The 21,815-nt window shown below is 34.5% G+C and overlaps 1 pseudogene; it reads left to right on the forward strand.

Annotated features, from left to right (window-relative positions):
* The first annotated feature begins 1,061 nt into the window (after nucleotides 1-1,061).
* Nucleotides 1,062-21,815, forward strand: part of LOC114713630 (putative leucine-rich repeat receptor-like serine/threonine-protein kinase At2g19230) — an 87,443-nt pseudogene continuing 66,689 nt past the window's right edge.

The following is a 21,815-nucleotide window of genomic DNA, read 5'->3' on the forward strand; positions in this document are numbered from 1 at the left end:
TTCCGGCTGGACAAAAGAGAGTAATTAATATTGCTGTTAATGGTAAATATATCAACACAGAGCCGATAACTCTTGAATACTTAAAGCCAGTGACAGTTATTAACGTTACAGATAAAGATGATCTTAGTTTCAAGATAAGTGCAGCACCAGAATCTGATGCTCCTCCAATCCTTAATGCCATCGAAACTTATAAACTCATATCACCACTAACATCTCCAACTATCCAAACAGATGGTATATTAATTCCTCAACCAATTAGTATTTTCTATTGTTTTATGATCTCTGAATCTGTATGTGTGAGTTGGCTTAGACTTCTGAGACCCTCTTTAATATTGGTAACTATAGCGGATGCCATTCGGGACATAAAAAACACATACGAAATCTCTAAAGTAGAGTGGCAAGGTGACCCATGTGTTGACGAGGAATTTGCATGGAAGGGACTTGGTTGCAGATATAGCACCAACAACATTAACGCAAGGATTACCTCACTGTAAGTATATTTCACTTATTGAATTAAAGCAGACGTTCCTTGAAGCATCTCACTGTAATTAGATTTAGTTCCACTCATTCCATAATATTGGCATGTTGGACACTTAAATGATGTGAAATTGACTTGGGTTAATTTAATGTTAATTATTCAAATGCATCGGTCATTTAAACTATATACTTCTTAAAATTTTACCGTCTCCTCCCTTAGTATCTATTGATCATTATCAAAAACAGAAACTTGAGTGCCAGCGATCTAAGAGGACAAATAACCGCTTCATTTTCAAAACTTACGGAGTTAGAATCCTTGTAAGTATATAATTAATAATTTCAACAGGAAAAAATCTCAACTATAATTAAGAATTTTGTCATATAAAATATTGCTTCTGTTTTAGGGATTTATCAAGCAATGGCCTGTTTGGACCGATACCGGAATTTCTTGCTAAATTGCCAAACTTGAGAATCCTGTAAGTTTTACAAAATGCATTAATATTTTTTTTAATACCTGATATATGTTCATAACTTGAAGACCCCATGCTAATTGAATGCATTTCACAATTTTTTTGCAGTAATTTGAGTGGCAACAAACTTACAGGTTCAATTCCCAAGGCTCTTAAAGAAAATTCAGATTTGAAAATGAGGTTTCTCACCTTGAATCTGTCATAGTTGCTCAGCCGTGACTGCCTTTTTTCACCCCTTGTGTTAAACTAAAATCAGTTTACATTGGCTCTTGCTTTTCTTGAGGCTATTAATGGAAAAGATTTATAAAACTCAATAAATATTACCGAGTCAAATTCAATTTGTAATTTTACCTCTACCCATTTGACTTATCTTTCAGTTTGGACGATAATCCTGGCCTCTGTTTGAGGGATCCATGCAAGAAGAGAAAGCACAAATTCCCTCTTCTATTAATTGTATCTGTTTCAGCTTTGACGGTTGTAATTCTGATTTCCCTAGGAATTTGGATCTTCAAAATGAAAAAACTGGAAGGTACATACAAAATATTGCTTGTTTTTATTACTGTCTCCTCACGTGCAGCTTTTTCCTTAGCAAGCAAAGGATGAGATGAGAAAGTATGATTAGGATGTAGGATGCACATCATAAAATTAAATAGGGTGTTGGATTCACCTAAAAAATAAAAGTAGGATAGTGGATGCTCATTTATCCTTCATTATATAACATGTTTTGATAATAGCTTTTTCCTAACAGCTTTTTTAATCTCTAACTAATAACTTTATTGACCGTAATTTTGAAGAAGTCATATTATTTGGGAACCAGTTTCAGTACTTATCACTTTGATTGGTACTTTAAACTCATTAGATCTTGATCGTCCATATCTCATTTGAATGGTCCAGATTTGATTTCTTTTTCCTTTTTATTTGTTCAAAATAATTGTTTTAATATGCATAGAATCTAAGATAAAGATAATCTCTTGACTATGATTTTTTCAAAAAATAGTTTTTCCTATTTAAAAATAATTAATTAAATATCTTAAATTCGGACCATCCAAATGAGATATAGACAAGACCTGATGCGTTTGGGGTGCTCATCAAGGTGATGAGCACTAAAACTAGCTCCTATTATTTGTTAAACCAAGTAAAAGTAATAAATAACCTACTTTCTTATTGGAATGAGTTTGGGTGTTCATCATTTGGAATGTGTCGTCTGGAGGTCCAAATCTGATTTGAAAGGTCTAGATTTTATTTTTAAATAATTATTTTAATTGATATAAAATCTAAAATAAAAATAATCTATTAACTATTTTTTTTAAAAATATGGATTTTATTTAAAAATAATCCTTTAAAAATTTCAAATCTAGCCCGTATTTGATGAGTTTGGCATCAAGAGTGATTAGCATCCAAAGTCAGTTCTAATTCTAATTTATTTCCCTCATATCAAGTGACCCTAATTAAGATGTTACTCTTACCATGAATTTCAATATATACCTTTTATATTCTCCTTTTCCTTTTGCGTCAGAATAACTGTCTGTTATTAGTCATACCCCTTTGAAATGCAGAAAAAATATCCTAGTGCTATTGTCCACTTTTTAAATTCTCCTGACATATCTTGTGCAATATTCATTTCCCCAATTCATAACACACACCTGACGTGCAGTTCTGAAAACCCCTATTAACATTTGTAGTGGATTCTACTGTTTCAACAAATCAAGAAGTATCGGAGTATTTAAGAAATCGTGCTTTTTCTTACTCGGAGGTTCTTGAAATCACTAATAACTTCCAAAACTTGATTGGAGAAGGAGGATTTGGAAAAGTTTATTCAGGCACTCTTAAGGATAATACTCAGGTTGCAGTGAAGTTGCTTTCTCAGTCATCAAGGCAAGGTCATAAAGAATTTCGATCAGAGGTGAAAACGAAATCTAACAATGAAATTATATTTTTGTTTTCTCATGGAAGTCTCGCTCTATTTAAGTAGATTCTTATTATAAAAATGATAAAGTTGAGTATAAATTGCAGGTAGAACTTTCGATTGTTGTTCATCATAAACACTTGGTTTCTCTGATTGGATACTGCGAAGAGAGTGGTGCTAGGGCATTAATTTACGAGTACATGGCTAATGGTGACCTCCAACAACATATAGCAGGTAAGAATTATTGCTAAAAAAAAAAAACAAAAGCTTTGGTTTCTTTTATTTGTTTTTTAGACTGTGGAAAAAAAAAATTTTGTTGGTTTTTTAGACATGTTCCAAGTAGTAAACAACTAATACCAAAAGTACTTTATTAATATAAATGTTACTTAACTAATTTGGATAAATCAAATAATTAAATAAATTAGTTAATTATAACAAATATGATATGATCTCTCAAAAATACCACTACAAAAATTGACTTTTAATTAATATTTTTTACGATGACTTTTAGAGTTATCATTGAGAGTTAACTTTCTATAGTAACTTTAAAAGTCACCGCAAAAAGTATGCTCTTTGGTGGCAACAATATAAGGTGCAAATGAAAGTCTGATTTTTTTTTTTTTTTGAGTAAAAAAAATGAAAGTTTGATTTTCAGTTGACTCTAGAATTTTCCTGCTGAAAACGACACCTTCTGCAGTAATTCTAAAAGGTCGTAGTTGAAAGTAAGACTTTCAATAACCAGGTGAGGTGGTGAACACGTGACAATCAGTGACCCATACTTTTCTTTGAGAATAATTGTTTAAAAAACACTTTCAGCAACATTTCTGTCAACAATGAAAGACATCTTCAACGGTAACCTGTTTTGTCGCTCCTGAAACTAGCTTTCAACTGTTACAAATGGGCTGTCAAAACTTAAAAATGCCATCACTAAAATGCACTTTTGGCAGCGATTATCATTGTTGCCATTGAAAACTTTCAGCAACTTTTTGTTGATTGCAAGTTGCCGCCAAATGTTAATCTTTTCTTTTTATAGTATACATTTGTATAGCATTAGATTATATATCAATTCATACGTTAAATAAATTAGTTTGAAAAAATAATAAATATGAAAGATAAAATGATAAATCTAACCCTCAACTTATAAATGGGAGCTCACAAAAATTCTACAATAAAAAGAAGCTCCGTCCCATATGAACAGATATCATATATACCAATATATATCTCCCAACCTGTTCCTTAGCACAAGAGATAATAAAAATGGACACACAATCGACAAAGATAACTAATCAATCATGCAGCTCAAAGCCACCCAACAAACGCAGGTACAAGACCCACAATTAAAAATTGCGAGTGTGACACTCATAAATATTCATTCCTCCATTTCAAGTGCGTTAGTTATTACACAGGATTAGCACCTCTCAAGCACCTGCTAGCTAAGCACCCTCCACATCCCATGCGGGATTTATGGATTGTACCCTTCCGGTTAGTCCATAAGGATCCGCATAACTAGCGCTCAAAATTCAATGCCTTGACCTCTTGTAAGCATGCATGGAGTCTGTAACATCTACATGTCATCTCTTTTCAATACCATTGATGATATCTTGTATTAAAAATGATAATGACGACATATTTCACTAGATCATAAAATTAAGTAGTATCTTCCATTCTTAGCATAAGATCTAGTTTATAGTTCAAACTACAAACTAGATCTTATATCAAATGTTGGAAATAGTAATTTCATTATATTTCACTACTTTAAACACACGATTTAGGTGCAAATTTGCTGCAAAAAGTTTTACTAAAAGTGCTGGGCACCTGAAAGTTCTTTTAGGTGCAAATTTGTCCCAAAAATTTAAAATCGTAGTAACATTAAACTTCACTATTAAAAACATTAATGGTCAACATTAATTTTTTAATAGTAAAAGGCAAAATTGCTAGATTTTAAACTTTCAAAATAGATTTGCTCCCAAAAAAAAAACTTTTAGTTGGTGCCTAGTACTCTTGAGTGAAAACTTTTGAGACAAATTTGCACCTTAAGCCTTAAATATAATGATAGTCTTTCATAAAATAAATCTAACTTCCTCTCCAAAATCACCCAATATATGTAAAATACTTCAAGTAATACAACAATCAATAATATAATTAGAATTATATTATAGTACATGTAAATTATTTAAACCAATTTACTCCTCTATTCTTATTTATAAGGCAGAGGAGGAGATTTTTTGGTCCTATTTAAGTTACTTCACTAAATTTTTAGCATGAATGTACTATTTTGTTTTTCATTTATTATAGTGTAAATAGTTATATTTTTAAAGTTGTATATATTAAATAAGAGTAAAGTTGGAAAGTTATTATATTTTTAACAAAGAGTTAATACAGTTTAAGTTCTTTCTTGATCTATATAAAACATGCTAGAAGTACCTTATAAATATGACAAGAAGAGTATTTTGATAAGAGAAATTTACTTATAAATTAATTAGGACGGTATTCACTCACCTAATGTATTCCCAAATATTGTAATTCACTCCTTATAAATTTCGATAAGATTTACTCTCTTGAAGCATTTGAATGTAAGAAAAACATGGTAACAAATTTTAAATTTATGGTGCTCCCCTTTACACTTTTATTTGCTCCTAAGGGAAGGAAAGGCACAGTTCTTTTTCACACCACAAAATTTTAAAATTTTCCATTCTCACTCCAAAGTCATATACTCCATCCATAATTCAACTTTAACCCTAGCCCATGTTGTAATCATTGCCTACCTTATAACATACTTCTCTGTCCTTAATATAAGACACCATTAACTAATTCTTCACCTACATTAGTTAATATGATATGTTTTTCCTAAAACACCATAATCATCTTTTTTAATTCTCTCTTTTTCTCTCCTACTTGATTACTGTTGAGGAAATATTAATAAAGTTAATTGAAAAAAATTGATAAACATGTTAAATAGGCCTTACATATAGAAGCAACATTAACTTTCAAATTAGGCACCACACTAAAAACTGGAGCAGTACTTTAATGAATCACAACCTTTGCTAAATTCTTTGGTCACATTGCAACCCTTAATTTCCACATCAACTTGTAACCAAAACCCCATATTTAAATGAAAAGAAGTATTTTTCATTATATTTACTTTCATTTACGTATTTAAACAACCTCCTCAAAGTCAAAATCCCTTCCTCCCACATTTATTAACTGCTCAATTGAGTCAAAAACTCTTAATGAAAACATCACCCATGTTTATTAGCTGCTCAATTGAGTCAAAATCCCTTCCTCCCACATTTAATCAAACATGCGCATCCTAAAATCATGTCACAAGACAAGGACGACAGTCAGTAAAATACCAACCAAAATTCATTCCACATCATCACAAGGTTGTCAAGCTTCTCAATTCTATATTTATGGAAGATTTAAATCAAAACAATTCAAAACAGAATCTAAATTCATCTCGACCAAAAAATATTCAAGGAACACTTATCCACATCAGTCTTTTCCTTTCAAACATTTTAGCAAACACTTGATATGCGCTAAATAATTAGCATGCTCCATTCCTCTTCTTATGACGACCCCCAAAACTTATATGCCCTAAATATAAATCCAGTTTTATTCAATAACCAAACTTGGGACAGCCAAAACAAGTACCAATTAGAAGAAAGACGACAATTTTCCAATCCACACAAACGACATGACAAAGGTAAAGACAATGTTCTGCACGCGCACATATATAGCAGCATTATGAAAAAAACAGAGGAGGGAGAAGGGATTTGGACATACCCTGCACAAACTGACGCACGAGAGAAGAAGATGACAACGACCGGGCAACATACAAAGACTCACTCACTCACACACACACACACACATTGGTGACGGGGAGGGAGAAGGACAACGAGCGCGCTGAGCCCAGACGAAGATTGAGCCTCCTGAAACTTCCTCAGTTCCTCCCTCTCTTCCTTGTACTTTGACAGGAAGGGAGGGAAATGAGGGATTGAGGTAAAGAAATTCTGGTGGTTATATTATTAATATTATTTGAAAGACAGGCCTTCACAACTGTTGTTATAATTTTCCTATGGTTTCCTTGCCTCAAATACATTTGTTAATTATAGAATTCATAAAATCATTGGTTGGTGTTAAAGGCAAGCTGGCACATTGAACCTTCCAACCATGTGAAATATGAAGACTTTAAAATGAAAGAGCTATTTTTTTCTAAAAGCTTGTGCATGAAATATTTAACACTCATGTTCTTCACCCAATTTCAGTATCTTTACAATTGTTCCGTTAATTCGTTGCCATGTTATTTATTTTACTAGCTCAACTTGCTAGATAATTCATTTGCTGAGATTGCCTCCAGACATTTTGTAGTAAGTTTTGGATCATTGGTCCTACTAGAACCTATTAATATTATTTTCTAGTGAAAAGAGAAATCAATGTGTGTGACTTCTACAATGTTAATCATTTTGATTCCTATAAATGAATATGGACGCCTGTGTATTTTTAACTCCAGGGAAAATGATTGGTTTATACAATATCAAGTAACAAAAAGTATACACTTTCCAATACCGAATTACATATATTAAATACCGTGTAGATGTGATCTGATTTCTTATGCCATGCCAAGAGTATGTCAGGGGAAGCAGGACTTGATTATTCTCTTACAAAATTATACACTTTCCAATACCGAATTACATATATTAAATACCGTGTAGATGTGATCTGATTTCTTATGCCATGCCAAGAGCATGTCAGGGGAAGCAGGACTTGATTATCCTCTTACAAAATTATAGTAAAAGTAGAGAACATTTGAATTATGAAACAGAGGAAAAGTACATGGCTTTTAATGGCAAGTCTACATGGAAAATTTCTCGAATTTCTACTTGCCATACTCTTTTTAACCCCACTTTTCAGTCTCCTTCTTTTAACAAATTATCAGCGTTGATCCAACCTTGACATTTAGCTTTGCCGCTCATACTGGTCTCGTACCAGATTCATATGTGCGTGCGTCTGTGTGTGTAACTTCATTCAATCCCTACACACGAACCATTATCATCATATGCATGTTTTGGTTCCTAAGGCACTTTGACTAACAAATTGATGTCCACAGAGAAAAATTCAAAAGTTTTAAGGTGGGACAAGAGGCTTCAAGTTGCTATAGATGCAGCAAAAGGTTAGAGGACTAGTGATGTTTTTTCACCTTAACAATCACATACTACACTACCTTACATAATCTAATGATGTTGCAGGGCTGGAATATCTCCATATTGGTTGTAAAACTCCTATAATCCATAGAGACATAAAACCATCTAACATTTTATTAAATGAGCACATGGTAGCTAAGATTGCTGATTTTGGATTATCTAGAGCATTTGAAAATGAAATGGATTCTCATCTATCAACTCGACCAGCTGGTACACCTGGTTTTATTGATCCTGAGTAAGTCACTGCATTTTATCAAATGCAGGAATATTGTTATTGCTTTTTTTTAGGAGGAAACATATCATTATATTTCTTGAAATTCAATTTAATAGCGTTGTTACTGCTTTCTTCTATGCTAAATATAAAACCTAGTTTATAGTATAAATTGCACTATAAAGGAAGTTTTATATTTAGGATCGGAGGAAATATTAAATTAGGAATTTACAAAAGCATGTTAATCCAAAGAAAATAAAGAACTATTATAAACTAATTGTTTGTTGGAAAAATTATAAACTAACTGTTTATTGATATTTACAGATTTCATAGGTCTGGGAACCTAAACCAGAAAAGTGATGTCTATAGTTTTGGAATGATTCTTCTTCAACTAATCACTGGCCACCCACCAATAAGAAGAGAACTTGAAGATATATGTTTTATTATTGATTGGATCCGTCCAAAAATTGAGTGTAGGGATATCCAAGGCATTGTTGATCTAAGGTTGGCAGGTGAATTCAATGTTAGTTCTGCATGGAAAGCTGTGGAGACAGCAATGTGTTGCATTGCGCCACAGTCTACTCAAAGGCCAGACATTAGTTCTGTGTTGTGCGAACTAAAGGAATGTTTAGCTATGGAGATTGGTAACACCAATTCAAATGGCATACCAAGCCATCAAATCAATTCTGGACAGCTTGATCCAATCACTACCCTCTCAGCTAGGTAGTTCATCGTCCTTGAGAGTCACCATATTAACACATCCTATTTGCTTTTCTTTTTTGGCTTTGCATATGAAACAGAAAGAGGATATTCTTCGGTGTAATATATAAAGGAATTTTATGAACTTGTTCCTTAAAAGTTATGTTTTGTTGGATTAAGAATGTCGGATCCCAGTAGTTAAGGGGTAATCCCTTGAAATATGAGAAATGTCGTATTCCTTAAGTATAGAATGATGCATAAAATATCTCGAATCTTTCTATAGATGCAGTACCATACTGAAGATTTTCCATAGATATTTTCCTTCTAGCAAAACTTACAAGTTTCATCATGTAAATGAGACCTCGTGAAATCTCAATAACAACAACATCACCATAATGAAATCAAATTGAAGCTCTGTCACAACTTACCATCTAAGGTGAGAAATAATTTTTCAGGGAATAACTTTGAGTAACGAAAGCATGACAATTATTTTCAACTTCTAAAAATAGAATCATAACATAAATGAAATTATATGAAAAATTATTAAATGAACAAAATTGAATACATACATCATGAAAAAACAAGTCAATTATAAAAAAAATATTTTACAAATAATTCAAAATCTCATTTGTCATATCTCATATTTGGGTCTGGAAACTGAGAATAAACTTAAATCAATTAGATTATTAAGCAAAATGAGCAAGTCTTAAGAGTGCCATAAAAACGTAGAATCTTTCATAGGGACTAAATTACAAAAGTTTCTTTCTCGGGCTAAACACTACTATATATTTGCTTATATTTAGTGGTTATTTTCCCCATATTTAACGTTTATTCAATGAATAACCCTTAAATACAGCAGTAAAAAAAAAATGCATTGCACAAAAAAGTGGCCTTCAGGAGCAGTCTAAAAGTTGGTAAACAAATAGCCTTTCTGATATATGTGATGAGATGTTCAACGATTAGTAGAGCACTCATCATACATGCTGGCTTTTCTCCTTTTCTCTTAACATCCGCTGTCCCTTCTTTTCGCATAATGGCACCGTTTTCCGTTTTGGTACAAAATATTCATGATTGCTAATCACCTTTTAGAGAGAGAGAGACAGAGAGACAGAGAGAACCAATTGCTTTGTACAAGCTGATAGACTCTCAAAAGTTTAAATTAGAACTGATTAAAAAAGGTTGAAAGTACTATTAATAAATTAATCAAATTTTTAAAGGACAGTTTTAGCTGAGATAGTTTTTTGGCTACAAATGTTTTATTTAAATAATAAATTTGTGTCATTGAGAATTAATCGCCTCATCGAGTTTCTCAGAATTTGCAAGAATACTGCGAAATTCAGATATCATTACAAAAATAAGCAACCACGTGATCAATGCTGTGTGAAATCTGTGTTATGCAAAATCTTACTTGGATAGTCCAAATTAAAAATTTTTTAATCTGTAATTTTTCAATGACACTACTACAAAAAGATCTATTTTTGTCTATTCTAGAAGCCTTTTTTCATCTGTTTAAACGGGGACGTAGATAGAAGTTAGATATTCATCTGTTTTGTGATAGATGAATGCACATATTCGTCTGTTTTTACGAATATGTACCTTGCATATTCATCTATTCTGGGCACATATTCGTCTGTTTTACAAAAACAGATGAACATGTGCCATCATATTCGTCTGTTATTTGTCTGTTCTGGCAGAACAGACGAACATAGTGGCCTTTTTAAAAAAAAATGTAATTATTTGCACCGTCAGTTTTTACTATAACCTATAATTCTAAAGTGTATAAAACAAAACCAAAACAGTGCAACAATGATAATAATTCTGCAGAACCAAATTATGTTACACTTTTCATACAAATCATAATTTTAAGAGTCAAAGCAAATAACAACAATAACATCTAAATTAGCTTAGTTAAAAAAAAAAAAACCTTAATTCAGTCACATAACATAAGAAAGTTTAAAACTAGAAAATCTAATGACATCCTAACTTCTTTAATTAGATATTTTAACTTTTAGAATCCCATACCTTTCTAAAACATAATATGAAGATTAAACATTGGGGACACTTAATTAACTATCATATTCCAATAGATTCTCTCCTTTACTTCCTCACAAACACCTTATGTATACAGAGAGAGGACTTATGCAGTTTATCCTTCCTCTACTTTACTTTTTAGTATGAGTATACTTTAACATGCATAATGCCTGGTATTTCAATGTAAGGAGTGCAAGCTCTTACTAGTTGCTATGTCTGTAGCATGCCATCCAGACATCTTATCCCTATAAAAAGGAGCCTCTCTTTCTGTTCGCAGTTGCTCTTGGAAGTCATAGGGAGAGGACTTATGAGGTTCTTCTTCTTTCTACTTGCTCTAGTACTCTGCTAAGCTCAGGTACATCCAAGCTTAGCTTTGTTCTTGGCTAGTCATGCTTCCATTGGGTAAGATCAACTCCGCTTGCCTTGCCTCAGTTGCTTCCCTTTCCTACTCAGATAGGGTATCTTGCTCCATCTTGAGCAACATCAATTCTTACTCAGAGGACCAATTCCCACTTTCTCTAGGAAGATTCCTGGCCAAGACCTTATCTCTTGACAAAGGGTGCCTCTCAACCTAAACTCCAAGTGACTGAGTATCTCTTAACATTAACAGTAACATACCAACCTCTAAGCTAGTTCCCTACACAACCATCTATCTCTTTCTCTTCTTCTTGATCCTTAAGAAATTTCACTAGGGTTGTCCATCTTAACTTCACTATCCCCAAGTTCTTATTGGTCTATTCTAGGACTTGAGATAACTACTCTATCATGGTGGCCCAGCCCTAACGAGGCTGTAAGAGTTTGTCCAGCTTAGGTGGCTACTACACCTTCTTAGTGGTGTATAGACTCAACCTCTAACCATCTTGTTTAACTCCTTATCATTAGTTTTCCTTTTGAAGGGGAATATGATAACTCCTAAATAGTGGCTACCTCTCTCTTTTTGATCTTTAATAATCTTACTCTTTGCAACCTCCGAGAGTCATTGTGTCTCGTTGAGTTACCATCTCAACATCTAAGAGTTATTGTGTTCGTTCGTCATAACTAGAATCCTTGTTTGCAGCAATGAAAGTTACCACCTCTTTTGGTAATCACTCTATATTCATTCATCACCATTAATTCCCTTGGCTCCTCATGACAAAACACATTTTTCTCTTAACCTCTACTAGTCTTACTTAGCTCCATTTATTGTACCATTGCTTGTCTGGGCTTCCATTACGAAGTTCAACTTAACTTTTAGATTTAACTCCATTTCTCTTGGGGGTAGGATCATGGTTTTGTCCTTGCTGTTATGGGACGACAAACAATTCAATCCAATTACCACATCAACTTCATAGAAGGCATACATATCAAGTCTAAGGCAGTATAATAGTGCTCATAACCAACTATACAGTTTAAGCACACATCAGATGTAATTACCCTATTATGTGTTGGTGTGGATACATGTATGTCATAAGGCAACATGTTCATAACCAAGCCAAGTCTTTTAGAACAAACATATGAGATAAGAAAATAACTAGCACCCTAATTAAACATTGCAATCACTGGGGAGTTGTTAATAATGATTGTTCCTTGGATCATTTCCAGTGACTTCTGGGTTTCTTCCCCTGTAAGCATAAATACTCATCCTTGGGTGCGCGACCTTGCCTTCTTTGTATTCTATGGGTATTCCCTTGAGAAATGTCTGGGTTTGCCACAAATGTAACAGACATTCTGTCCTGCTATACATGGTCTATCACTGTGATTCTTGCCACAAGTTAGGCATTCCTTGCCCTTCGGTGGTTTGCCTCCTTTTTAGTTCTTTCAGTTGTCCTATGGCCTCTTCCTCTTTCTGTTCGCATTAGAAGAGGTGCCACCCTGATCTCCCTTCTCTGATTTGGGAGTAGACTTAACTATCAGATAATGGTTTAGGCTGTTTTCTGTAATTTGGTAGGTTTCAACTGCCTTATTAAAGTGCTCGAAATGCATGGGAGAAATCATCTCTCTTAAGGACTGCTTCAGTCCTCTAACTATTTTCTCGGTCATCCGCTTCTCATCCTCTCAGTAATAAAGATAACTGGAGTAGTGAGAAATACAAATAAACTTAGCTAAATACTCGTCAAATTGCTCGCTATCCTTCTGCTTCAGGGTCAAGAATTCGTTCGCCGATTAGCTAAACCACAAGCAGATGGGTCGCAAGTATATAAAAAGTATCGTTCCTTTAGAGACTAAGGCTAGATGAGTTAAAAATCATAATTGTGTTCTTGATTAGGTTAAGTGAGACAAATGTTGTAAAAGAGTTGTGAAATGAAATTAGGAACACAATGATTTAAGGCAGTATAAAATCAACTTGACTTTGAAATAATTAAGATACTAGGGTTATTCTTCACTAAAATACTTCATAAAACTAGATTAATCACTTCTCAAGTAGTAATTAACAATAAGTTCAGTTAGCCGGGGTTTGCAGAATTGATTAAGCTTTCTCAAGTCAAAACCAAATGTTTGCAATCACAATAAAACATAGCAATCTCTTGCATTTGTTTGAAAAGGTTGCACTTTGAAAACCAAAACCCATTTAGTCTATGCTAGGTTAACAGATACATTTCTGTTCTATCAACAAACCGTCTATTTACTTAGTTAAATTTCTGGACTAGCACGTTTTTACCAAAGTTCACATATTAACTTAACTTTCTCAAGTTTAAACTAATCAAACAATCAATCCAAATGATGGCCAACATAAGGAAGCATTAAGCTCAAGGTAAAAACAACTGAACATTATTATTAATACTCAAGAGATAGTAAAACCAAGACTCAATCCATACAATAGATAAAAATAACCCTAGAAAAACTGATTTAGCTATACATGTTTAGTAAAAAGCTATAACTATAAGAATAGCTAGTAGTCATTACATAAACAAGAAGGGAAGAAGAAGGAAACCCAAAAAAATTGAGTAAAAAGCTTCGAATCTCTTCTAGCTTTGAACCCAAAGATTCCAAGCCTCCAAAGCTCCAAACCCTAGCAGAGCAAGCCTCCAAAATTGCCCCAAAGTTGAAGTGTGTCTCGCAAAAACCCTGTCTCCCCCTGTATATGTCCTAATTTTTAAGTTACATCATAAAATGCACAGCTGCGAGGGGTCAGGCATCGTGGCGGATGTGGTCATCCGCCGTAGTGGATTACACAGAATGGGTTTCCTAGAAGTATCTTTGGTGCCGTGGCACGTGTGATCATAGGCCATGGCAGAACAAACAGGGACTTCTTTATGACAGCTTGGGCACCGCAGTGGATGTGGTCAGAAGTCGCGACACCTCAGACAGAAGTGCACTCCTTCCTCTCTGTTAAAGCTATCGTGGCATTTGTCTCCATGTGCCGCGGCAATTGGTCTCTTTTCAGCCTCTCCACTTCTAGTCTTTATTCCTTACTCGCTTCAGGCTTTTTCCTACAAAATTGACTTCCAAACCAAATGAAAGAGTGCTAAAACAAGTTGAATAAGTAGGAATTTTGAGAGGTTATCAAAATTCTACTTCCCTTTCGTCCCTGATTAATCTCAGGAAGTACTTCTCGTAAAATTGCTCCAAGAACACTTTTCATGTCACTCTCATGTTCCAAGCATCAAGAATGAGTTCGGTGTTCTTCCATGGCGTCCTTTTCTAGCTTGTGGATTGCCATCTGTGCTTTCCGCTCAGTTAGATAGTCCAAAACTTTGAAAATCTTTTCCAAACGGTTAATCCAGTCCTTTGCTACTTGGACATCAAACGCTCTGTCAAAGGATCACAGATTGTGCTTGCAACTGGTGGATGCTATCATCCATTGGTAGATGCTATCAAGGTCTACTGTCAGCGTTGCTGGTCTAGGCTGTTGTTCTGATGTTTGAGCTATGAAAATTTCTTCTTCTGGCTACCTCCTATCGAGGTTAGCCACTGCTGCTGCTACTGTTACAGCTAACGCGTCGTCACTTTCTTGTTCTTGGTAGGCTTATGGCGCCCTCAATTCCTTAATGGTCTTCTGCTGCCATTCTAAGCGATCCAAAATTAATTGTAATGGATCGGGAGGGACCCTTACATCATGTCTTGAGGGTCTCTGGTGACACATTTCGTCAGGTTCTAACCGTTACGCTAACTAAACAAATACAATAACCAAGGAACAAGAAATAAACAATATTCTTATATTTCATTTAACAACATATGCATTCATAATACATCATTCAAGCATCAATTATTAGTCACAGCAATACAATTCAAACATACATAGCCATCTTAGAAACATATATAGCAATCAAACATGCCAGAACCAAAACAAGTCCTACATCAGTGCTACAAAGGTCCAACTATTCTAAAAGTAGTGACTCATAACAAAGCTTTCAAGGCTTTGGATATAATCCTCTATGTCTGAACTCGGTATCTCATCCAAGCGATAGAACTCATGCACCCATAAGGAGGTATATGGAAGCATTTCCATCATCATATAAGTCCAATCTTCAGTATCCAGGTAAGGGTTTGCCTGGTCCATGAGTCTGATATAACACCTTCACTCCCTGAAGGTAATCTAGGTAAATGTTTGGGTCTTGCTGGACCTCATCTTGCCTGATATAACATGCCAAGAATTTGAACTTCTCTCTCAGTTGTTCCGGATAGTAGATCTCAAGCTTAGGTGGAATTGGCCAAGGTGCTACCAGTACTGGGGGTACATGTGGCACAGCACTAGGGCCAGCTATGTCACTTAGGTGGGAGCTTGGGAGTAAAGGCTGACTAAGCTTTATAACATCACACCCTTGAACTTTCAGTGCTTGGTTAGGCCCTACGAGTGGGTATCCTAGGCTAGTATCACTCTTCTACTCAGTCGGGTCTCCTTTCTTATTAGGGAGCTGTCTGACCTCACTTGGTCCAGCCCCTTCGTTATCCGATATTTCAATAGCTTCAATCTTCTGAGGATTATTGGAAGCAATTGTGGCTATGTTAGGCGGAGGGTTACTCTCCTATAAGGTATCAATGTGTCCGCTACAAGGCTGTAGTCCTCATTCTCATCAAACCATTGAGGGAAAGGTTCTGCTGGTCTCTTCTTATTAATTGAACCTTCTGATTCACTATTGTAGCCACAACAAGCCATTCTACTTTGCTCTACATTGTAATAAGCGAACCATCCAATAAATAGACAGTAATATTCTTCTGCAACAATATGTCAATTTTCCTTTTAACTGACACATTATCTAAGTAAAGTGTTCTATCTTATGTCAGAACCTCCGCTTTGATATCAAAAATGTTACATCTTACTTCTAGTATCATTTAGAATTTATTATGAGGTATTTTAGACCACATTGGATGGTCTTGTGCTAAAAAAAAAACCAAAAAATGCTGATTTTTGGATTTTTACTGTTCATGTGGTAAAAAATCTAATTTTCTAGTCCAACTTTGAAAAATCATAACTTAATCTAAAAAAATTGAAATGGAGTGGTTCAAAATTCTATAAAAAGAAATTTGAATTCTCTTTCAAGAAAAAATAATATTGTGAACCAATTCCATTTGAAAAAATTTCAGGTTTTTGTGAAAGCCACCTCTGTCTTTTTGATAAAAACTCTTTTTTCAGATTCTGAACCTTAACTTTGAAAATTCATTAAAAATCAAATAGTTGGCCATTTTTAACGTGTTGCATATCAAAATAAAGCTCGTGATGTGAAATTTAAGAATACCAAATTTCGTGATCTAAAGCATTCAAAAACTCAGTCAAAACGTCACTCAAATATGACGGTGTAGTTAGGTTTACAGCATTGATCAAGCAGAATAATTACATAACCAAAAGTCCATGAATTTTTATGGTTTGGCACCATAATTAAACTTCAATATGCAGCTTGCCCTTGGAAGTTTCAGGTCCTAAAATGTTAGATTACATATGGGGGGTGAGATTTCAATGAAATCCCAGTAGTAGGATCAATCAACCAAAACATCAACATACATCAATTACAAGCATTCCAACCTTTTGCTATTAATAGGGAACTACTTTACCTCATACATGTAGCACTCTAACATGCAATAGCCAAGGCACTTAAAGCAAGGAGTATAGCCACACAATCATCATCATCATTTAGCTCAACCACATAATGGCACACGAAATTGCATAGCAATCAATGCAACATTCAATATTAAAGTTAATTAAATCTTACTACCTTAATCTAATGCTCTTTGATTCTTTGACCTTCTTCCTCTTCTCCACAATTAACAAGCTCTAACATCACAATCCATAAAAAGGGCAGCAAGATTACCAGTCAAACCATATAAAAATCAATACCAAAACTCAAGTAACTCCTTAGCTCTTAAAGCTTTAATCTTTGTTCTTCAATTTTGAGCTTTGCTTCCTTAAACCCTAAAAATTCTCTCTTGACCCATTCCTATATGATTTTTCATGTAAAATCCAAATATGAGCTTGGATTTAAGGAAATAAAATTCCTTCCTCAAGAACCAAGTTGGCCGAATAGGGTTTAAATTTTTCCAAAAATCACAACTTTGATTATAATGCTTCCAACACTTGTTATTAGGTTTATCCTACACCATTTTCCATTTTGAGCACAATGGAAGCATAAAAATTTTAAAAATCTCATCCAAGGTTAGAGTTCTCATCTTGGCCGAATCATATCTTTAGAGAACTAACCATAAAATCTTTTCAAAAACACATAAAACCACTTGAAGCTTCCATGATTTAAAGTGTTCTAACTATGTCTAGCAACCAAAACTTCCCTCCCTTCTCTATATTCATTTCGGCCAGCACTCAAGAAAAGGATAAACAGAATTGTCCGACCATCAAACTCAAGAGAATCAAGCAAAGAACAATATAGAATCAACTACTAATCTTAACTCTAAACTTACTTGATCCAAGATGGTTGTTTTCTCCTTGGTTGCACTTCAAGATCACTCTTTTCCTCTCTTGTTCTCTCTTGGCTGAAACTCAATCAGCAAAATGGGGGAGGAAGAGCTCATTAAGTGCACAAAATACCCCAACTACCAACATTTAATAAGTTGCCAAGTGTCACCTTCCTACTTAGTCTTGAAACTTCTCTCTTAATTAAGTAAATCACAATGTAATTAAATTCCAAAGTCAAGATCCTCTCCATTTAATGCTTGACACTTGGAAAGTCTAATTACCATCCATTAGAGGGTTGACAAATGGCAACTTGTGGGCTAAGTAAAGTGTAAGACTTTAATTTACACTTTACTGGTGCATTTTTACTCTAGGTTTAACTTCTTTTCTATAATTATAGTACTTTGGCCTTTGTAATTATTTTCTGTCAAATCCATAAATTATTCTCCTCATTTTTCTCTTCCCAAAATGCTCTCTTTGTCTCAAAATCAATTTCTCAATAATTAAATAAAAAGGAAAACTATTTTCCTCCTATCTAGTGATTTTTTTCACTTTTTTTGAATAATTAAGAAAATCATGGACATTTGAGGGTCTCCTTTTAATCCCATAATGTAACACCCCGAATTTTATGATTTAAAATGAGCAGAAAAGAGAGAAATTCATTAAAATTATTTATTTGCAGAATAAAGTGGGGAAAATTATGGAATATTTATTTTTAAGATTTAGAGACATTTTGGAAAAGGTATTTCCCCAAAAATAGCTTAAATAATTTTAATAGATATTTTAAGAGAAAAATGGTTTATTTTCTCTGAAAATTATGGAAAAATACTTAGAGATTTATGTTTAATCTGAAAATTTTAGGATGATCATTTGAGATAGTGAAGAAGATAGTTGAGGCATAAAATCCTTAAATTGGGTTAAGGATTAATTTATGAAATTAAGAGCTATTTTCTTGAAAATTCTAGAAAAATAGTTAGGAGTTGACTTTTGACCTAAAATTTTTAGAGAAATTATTTTATGGGTCAAAGAAGATAATAGAGAAGGAAAATCCAAACAAAACATCATGTGATTTCAGAAATTTAGTGAAAGGATGAAATTGGAAATAAGAATGGTTAGAGGGGCAAAATGGTCCATGAAATTTTCTTATATACGTGTAGCCTTCTTTATTAACCATCAGCACCATGCGTCTCCTTCATTTCATCCTTTCCGCGGCGTTGAGAGAGCTTGAGAGAGACAGAGACGCAACAGGGGAGGTCGAAGGTTCGGAGTTAGTGATCGGTGGCCGGATTCTTGCATGCAATCCGTGTTTCCACCCAAGGTGAGCCACCTGGACTCTCTTCCATTCTTGTTTCTTTCGATCTGTGTCTTAATAAGGTGCAATAGTTAAGTGAGAAAATCTGGTTTGTGAGAGAAGGAAAAGGAAGAGAGAAAAGAGAAAAGGATCGGTGAATGTACGGTTGTTGGCAAGATTGAATTGTGTAGAAGTAGCTTTTCCTGTTGCATGTGTGTCTTTTCGGTTTGAATGTTCTTCTCCTCGTCTCTGTTTTCTGAATCCGAAACAGGGTCTGTGATTTCTTGGCTTAATGGTGTCGGATTCTGAAGTATAAAAAGGGAAACAAACTACTGATATATATATATATATATATATATCTGAGACTGCATGTGACTCATTAGTTTAGTGCGGTGATGACTTTTGAAACTCCCAAGCTTTATTTTAGTTCAACGGCGGTCGGTTCTCTGCCTCAGGTGCTATAAGCTTCGGTTACTAGTGATGGAAAGGATAGGAGGTTCGGTGAGTTTATGTGCTATGGCAAGACTGAAGTGTATGAAGTTAGTTTTTAAGCTTGCATGTGTTGTTTTTCTTATCTGTTTTGGTTACCGAAAAGCAGAGGTTTGTCGCTGCATGTTGATCTTCGGTGGTTGGAAGCTCATTTTCTCCTCTCGTTCTTGCTGGCCGAACTGATATAGTCTTTATATATATATATTATATAGGATTGCGTGTTGTTGCTCGTTCTGGTTTTAGTGAGAGAAAGTGAAGAAACGAACAGGAGGACGGATGGGTTCGTGTCCTATAGCTAGATTGAGGTGTTTGATGCTGGGTTTTGAGCTTGCATGTTGCTGTTGTCTCTGTTTCCTGAATTTCCGAACAGGGATGGGTTATAGTCGCTGGTTTAGGATGATAATGAGTTAAGAATGGAGTATTACATATGTGCGTGGGTGTGAAAACTGGAAAATGTCCAGATTTATCATATAGGAGCATTTGGAGTGTTGGGTTTATATATATAGGCATGCATGGTACTGCTGTAAGCGTCAAGGATGATATTTTATATATAAATGTGAGTGTTTGGTGTTGACCGAGAGGTTTGGGTATAAAATAATTTTAGGATTTTGGAGAAGGACCCCGGTGTAAATGCTTGAGGTAGTTAAGTATGATTAAATATTTCAGAAGGTTTTAAAGAAAAGTAAGGAATAGACTAATAGTTATAGAATGAAAACAATGGTAGATTTTGGGGATTTAATGACTGGAATTAGAATTAAACTTGGTGGCTGTTTTGAGGATCAAAGAATTTAAACTAGGAAATTGACTTGAAAATTATTGCTTGAGGTTTGTTAGTGGTGGAGGAGATTTTAAATGTATAAGTTAATAGTTATAGTGTTTGGAAATTATTTCAAAGGTATGGGATGAAATTTGTAATGGATAAAAATCTATTAGAAGAGTACGAAGATGAAATTGTTTAATTTGGATTTCAATATTTAAAATAAAGTATATACTTATATCTCGGCCCAGATTTGAGAAAAGATTGAACATGTTTAACCTTGAATGCATATGTGTATATAGGTGTGTCTCTGCTAAGCCACTAAGAATTCAGCTACCTGATTGAAACTCAAGTAAATGAATTGGTAAGCATATGCATGTGTATGCGATTGAGATGTAAATAGTTAGGGGTTGTAAGTTGAGTTGCGGACATTGTCCTTAAAATATAATAAATAAAAAAATAGTATTTTTGACCAAGATGACCAGTTACTAAGTAAAGTAACTATATGGTTTGAAATAAGGAAGGAAACCCTCCAAAGAGAATAGTTTAAATAAGGAAAAATTGTCCAGGATGACCAACTATTATGTAAGGGTAGAGATTAAAGAAGATTTGAGATTTAAAGATAGTTATTTAATTTATGAATTACAGTTGGATCAAGTGTTAATCTACCCTTACCAATATGATAGGTTTATATATCTGCTCAAGCCCACCAAGAAGCAGTAAGAAAGGAGAATGGTAAGGTTTGGTTTGGAGGGATGCGGACCAGGTAGTAGTTCTTTCCTCCCTTACACTTGTGTATGATTGCTGCATGTCTGTTTGTGCCATATTGCTATTCAAAAAGCATGAGAACATGTAATCCTTAATTCCTTGCATGGATTTTTAGCCGTGACCACGTGCAGCTGATAAACATGGGGCAGTGATTGCCAATTATATGCGCGGCAGTGATTGCCAATTATACGCACGGCAGTGATTGCCAATTATACGCGCGGCAGTGATTGCCAATTATACGCGCGGCAGTGATTGCCAATTATAGGCGCGGCAGTGATTGCCAATTATTTGCGCGGCAGTGATTGCCAATTATATGCGCGGCAGTGATTGCCGATTATATGCGCGGCAGTGATTGCCAATTATTAGCGCATTATTTATCCAGCTTGTCTAATAGACATGGAGCAGTGATTGCTAGGTATTTGTGCATTATTTATTCAGCTTTTCTATCTGTCATTGCACATAAATGCTTATTTGCATTAGCTTGCAAGGTTATGTTCCACTTTGGCTTGTTTTGCATGTTTTATGTGATCTGCACATTTGTTTGATGGAAATTACTACTACGGGGATTCTTCGGAATCTCACCCCCCAATTTATGATGAACAGTGAAGGCTAGTAGCTAGAAGGACAAGGAGGTTATTTAAGAAGAAGATGGGCTGATTGAAGAGCAGAGATACCTGTTATAATTCTGTAAATTG

The sequence above is a fragment of the Neltuma alba genome, unplaced genomic scaffold (assembly GCF_004799145.2).
Source record: "Neltuma alba isolate B1F8T4 unplaced genomic scaffold, ASM479914v2 tig00011441_pilon, whole genome shotgun sequence".
Taxonomy (NCBI): Eukaryota; Viridiplantae; Streptophyta; class Magnoliopsida; order Fabales; family Fabaceae; genus Neltuma; species Neltuma alba.